The following is a 5,546-nucleotide window of genomic DNA, read 5'->3' on the forward strand; positions in this document are numbered from 1 at the left end:
TTACCGGAAAAATTGATAAGTCTGGCATTCCCAGCCCACCAAGTAAAGCCGGTGGTTTCTTGGTCACGACCAGCTAAAACGAAAGTTCCATTAAAGAGCGTTTCCACGTGGTAGAACCTACTAAGGGAATATAATATTTTCATGAGGCTGATCCTGAGCTGCCATCCACGCACGAATACCCTCGTTTAAAAGAATCTTTTTTGTGTAGAAAGTCTAAAATGCAGGATCTTTCGCTGCACGGATTTCCTGGGAAACGAAGTCATAGGCACGTAGGTTCAGAGCCAGGCCAACTACGCCAATAGCACTCATCCATAAACCGGTGACGGGTACAAATAGCATAAAGAAATGTAGCCAACGTTTATTAAAAAAAAGCAACACCAAAGATTTGGGACCAAAAGCGGTTAGCAGTGACCATTGAATAAGTTTCTTCAGCTTGAGTTGGGTTAAACGGAAGGCACTAAAAAGAAAGAAACAGCCTTGACTTATTCCTATCTTCGGTAGACTGAACAAAAAAAAATATCGATTCGAAACCACTGTGACACAAAACACCTCTCTTCCGGGTCAAAAGATATGAAACCCAGCTCTTTTTTTCAGTTATTTATTTCATTTTTATATGCTATTTCTGAGTGAACTCCAAATTGGTTCATAGAGATAATACTTGGAAAAGGAAGCTCTGCTAAAAGCAAAATCGCAAATAAGTTCAAACATCAAAGGTACCTGTCTACATCTACCTACCCGAAGCTACTAAAAAATCATCAAGACTTGAAAGCGAGGAGATACCAAGTAATGTGACATGTCGATACACACAAGAAAGCGCCATCCATCCCTCGAACTGAGTGAGGTGACACCTTTTTGACTATTTCGATGTAGTGAGATTGCGATTGAACAAACAAGAGGGTCTGGTATTGGATCCACAAAAGTTCCTACGATAATGAATGGGGTCGGTTTAGTAGATCTACAACCTCACATTTTGCTATATTTCACTTGGGCGAAATGAGGCTGCTTTCGCAAAAGATACGCAGCGTAATGCCTTATCCAAATGGTATTCCTTGTCGAAACCCCGACTGGGGAGAAGCTAAAATGCTAACTATCACTATTTTTCCTACAATCTCTTGAATTGAAAAACAAACTATGGGAAATTGGGTCAGGCTGAAAGAAAGAGGGGAGAAAGTCACGCTCAGCATGGGCAACCTATGATACGTTTTCTCCATGTGAAAGAGCTCAATGAAGAGGCCACGGGACGAGCCCATTCCTGATGAGTGATTTAGAAAGGAGTGAACGAACTACAGAATGTAGTGAGCCGCCCGCGCCTTGGTGACCTAACCACTTGAAAAGCAACAATCTTTTATTTTACTTAGTCACAAGACGAGTAAGTACCATTCGAAACAAGGTACCATTCGAAACCAGAGCCGCCTGCACTTCTTAGCTTGTTCCGCCGCAGAAAAGGCTACTCTACCTACGCACCCATGCAAAGAAGCAGAAAAGGCTACTGTCCCATGCAAAGAAATATATATCGATATCGGCAATGCTTCAAGAACTCAACATACATGCGCCATAGTGCCAATGATCTCCTTTACCAACTGTTCTGCCCGTTGCTAGTGTTAAGCTTCCACATTCACTCCCAGGCCGCTGATGAGACCGTCACTTTGCTATTCAATTACCTAGAAAGAAGGCGCGTGCGTCAATGTTTTGATTGAGTGAATGATCCATCAATAAGATCAAGCTGGAAGGTCTGTCTTGAGTTCAGTTTCTGTCAACGATGAAAGAAAGTAAATGAAGTTTATTCTCAAATCAAGTCAACAAGTCAATATGTATGTGTCTCTATTCTAAGAAAAAGAAGAAGGCACCACCACCGAGAACTGACTCCACAACCGAGAAGCGTGTCAGCCTTCCTTATTCAATCAACTCTAATTTAGTACAAGTACGATCAAGAAAAGTAAGAAGTTGAACCAGAGTCACTATTATTATTAGTAGTATAGTCAGTTGTATATGTACCTGCACGAATCTTTCAAGTAAGTCATTAGCCATAAAATCCAAATAGAGTAAGGAGTAAGTGCATCGACGTCTAAGGGTGTAGATCAGGACTCATTGATTTCAGATTCCGCTTTGAAGAAGAGATTCTTGTTCAATATGGTTGTTTTTGGCTGAGTGTTGAAGAAGCTACGAGTTTGCAAACAAGAAGGTAGAAAGCGGAAGTATGATCAAGACAAAGTGGTAAGGATTGGGTTGACCTTGCCTTAAGCCTCCCGAGTAGCCCTTCAGTTCCCAGGTAGTGTAGAAAAAGAAGACAGTTCCCAGGTGGTGTAGAAAAAGAAGAAGCCATTGTACTACCTTCTCAGGAAAACCAGTGGCAGATCACTTGAAAACAATCACAGCGAACCCTCCCTCAAACGATCTACTTTGAATCACGAATTAGCGTATGAAAAGCGGCGATCTTTCTCTATTTCTTCCTCTTCCACCAAAACAAACAAGTTGTTTTCGGGCGCATGCTTCCCCTTCTCAGTCTCTTTCGCACTGTTTGTTCACTCTGATCTGAGCCCTCATCCCTGGATGTCAGTAGCTGTTTCTTCTTCGACGAGCTCGACTCAGATATATCTTCCGCCCGGGTGGCACAAGCAAAGAGAGATTGCGCTCTCTTTTCCGAGAGATTCTTTCCAAACTTGTCAAGTAGATGACTGGCTGGATAGCGAGTACTACTTTATTCGCGGTACTAACCTCCCCTCAAGTCCCAGGAAGAGAGAAAGGATACCATATTACAAGTAGGTGGTTTCTTAGAGCTTATGGCTAAGAATGCCACCCGCCTTACACACACTCGGATGAAATCATCCTACGTAAGAAGACAAAAGGGATAAGAAGAAAGCTTCGGGTCTAATGGAGCAGCTTGATCGCTAGCTTCGACCTCCCCATTTCTACTTACGTTACTATGGATCAAGCATTATTACAGGAATCTCGGGCGAACCAGAAGGGACATCGTTCGAGCTTTAGTTAAGCGACTCATAAGAGGATCAATGGGCCTTCCCTTCTCCCTCCGTATGGATACAAAGATGGACATATTAGCAGCTTAACGTATCTCACGACTATCTTGGCTCATACTACCACCTCCAATAATCCCTTTGGTTGAGGCATCGAATGGCGAACCCCGACCAAAGGGAGTGCATTCCTTTTCATTCGATTTCAAGTAGATACCAAACTTGAACTACGTCTTTAACTGATTGTATTAGAAGCTGCCCTATCAAGAACCACCCTGTAGAAGCATCTCAACCACCTCACTCGAATAATCATATAAAAAGAGAAAACATAGTCCATCTATAAGAAGAGGCGTCTACTCCTCCATTCTCTCGCTAAGGCATTGGTTTCAAAGTGCATTTCAGATCGATAAGCTCAGAGTTGGGCTGTTTCTTGTATCTGATGGAGCATGAGGTTGGTTCAGCCCTCAAGTGGTGTAATAGCGGCTTTCGTACCAACAATCTTTTCCTTTCGCCAGAGGGAAATAATTCATTTAGAGTTTTTTATACGAGCTACGCATGACCTTTATTTATCTATCCAGATGGGAGAGATTAAGGGAAACATTGCTTTTCATATTCTATTATAGGTCATCGCTGGGAGTAAGGAATCTAGTTAGTTAGATGCTTAACCCAATCCACCAACTCGTGCGTGCATTTTCTTCTTTGTTTGGTTTTCGGGACCGCACGTACTAGTGATGGTGGAAAAAAGTGAAGTGAGGCTACTGCAGTCACAGCCCTCTCAGCACCTCTATCAATCGATGATTCAGCATCGCAAGAGTCATGTTTTAGCTGCCCTTCATAACGTCCCGCTGCCCGATACAAGGCCAAAAGCAGATCACCTCTTACTTAGTGCCAATTCTTTCAAAACTAGCCTAGCTTTTCACTCGTGCGTAGGTTCCAGAGGCATCTTCCATTCATTTCGATTTAGGTCTGGAATTCCAATAAGAAAATGGGATAAGGTCAAGAAGTATCAGGTTTTTTCTTTCTTTTTTTGTGTAGGTACCGGTACGATTAGGAAGCGTTTCCAACTCAGCTCTACCGTCATAGGTATGCCGAGTTGTTTATTATGCTCCAGTATCTCTCGGGCTATAGCCATCCTATCCGAGAGGTTTCTCTCATTAATTTTTTTTACATATGCTAACTGTCTAAACAAAACAACCCCCAAAACGCTAAAAATCAGACAAAGGAGAAAACAAAAGGGATAGGGATGGGCGATTACGGTATGCGTGAGAACTTCCGATAAATTGGTACAAGTAGCTCCCATCGGAAAATGCCATCTTTTTCAGCTCTGCTCCCGAAAAGAGAAAGGAAAGGAGACTGATCTTGACGTCGGCGTTGGTTTTTCCAACGAAAAACAAGAACATTCTTTCCCGAAAAGGCATTCATTCATTGTTCGTTCTGTGCCAGGAACCAGATTTGAACTGGTGACACGAGGATTTCCAATCCTCTGCTCTACCAACTGAGCTATCCTGACTATTTATTGTGCATCATCCTAGTAGAGTACTTGTATCTATGTCAATTAAAGGGACTAAAAAAGAAAAAAGTATTCTCAAATTGGACTTAGTAAATATCAGGATAATGATATGGATTGTGAATGACTTACTTAATAATAGGGATTACTTGCCTATACTATAATATGTTCATTTGTATGAATGGGATAAGATCCAAAGAAGTCAGTTCGGATCCGTTTGTGAAAGAGTAGAATAAGAAAGATAGTGAATCTTGTTTGAACCATTAATGAAAAATAGAGGTTGGTACAATAGTTAGGAAGTAAAATGGGCTTTTTATTGGGGATAGAGGGACTTGACTTGAACCCTCACGATTTAGAAAGTCGACGGATTTTCCTCTTACTAGAAATTACATTGTGGTCGGTAACGTTGGTGAATTAACAGAAACGGAAAGAGAGGGATTCGAACCCTCGGTAAACAAAAGCCTACATAGCAGTTCCAATGCTACGCCTTGAACCACTCGGCCATCTCTCCTACATAATCTTATTATTGACCAGAAACTGAGTGAATAGCGAGTTTTCGTATCACTAAAGTACAGGTACAACCGATCACAGGTTCCATAGGGAGTTTGACTTCCTTTCCAATTTCATATTTCTCAACAACAACTTCTCTCATCCCCACGGATCTATTCAAAATTCTGGAATCGTCCCATGTTTCTATTTCGATTGTATGGCGTGGCGTATACACGTTATGCAAACAGAACGTATGGTTACTTTACTCTATTTTCTCATGGCTTGTTAAACCTTTCTTTTTTCTTTTTGGATCATAACCAAATAAAAACTTCTCGAGTTATCAGAATCCATAGTCAAATTCAGTCCTTGGTTATTCAAGTTAGATGAAATAGTAATAGTTTGGCTCACATTGGTATACTACGAAATCCAATCTGATTCAAATATTGAATATCTCTCCTTGTCGGGACAATTTAAGCAGAATAAAATATCTATTATCGATTTTTTAGAATCGAATTAGTCTGTTTTTTTGCTATTTCGTACTGTATAATTCCTTTGTTTATGGGATCATTTTCCCCGAGGGT

At 41.2% G+C, this 5,546-nt stretch overlaps 2 non-coding genes across 2 annotated transcripts; both read right to left on the bottom strand.

The window, feature by feature from the left end:
- Nucleotides 1-4,406: 4,406 nt before the first annotated feature.
- TRNAS-GGA (transfer RNA serine (anticodon GGA)) lies at nt 4,407-4,479 on the bottom strand. Its single transcript has one exon. It is a non-coding gene; the product is annotated as a tRNA-Ser (tRNA).
- Nucleotides 4,480-4,900: 421 nt separating this feature from the next.
- TRNAS-GGA (transfer RNA serine (anticodon GGA)) lies at nt 4,901-4,987 on the bottom strand. The gene has a single exon. It is a non-coding gene; the product is annotated as a tRNA-Ser (tRNA).
- Between the last annotated feature and the right edge of the window lie 559 nt (nt 4,988-5,546).

The sequence above is a fragment of the Aegilops tauschii genome, chromosome 7 (genome assembly GCF_002575655.3).
Source record: "Aegilops tauschii subsp. strangulata cultivar AL8/78 chromosome 7, Aet v6.0, whole genome shotgun sequence".
NCBI lineage: Eukaryota > Viridiplantae > Streptophyta > Magnoliopsida > Poales > Poaceae > Aegilops > Aegilops tauschii.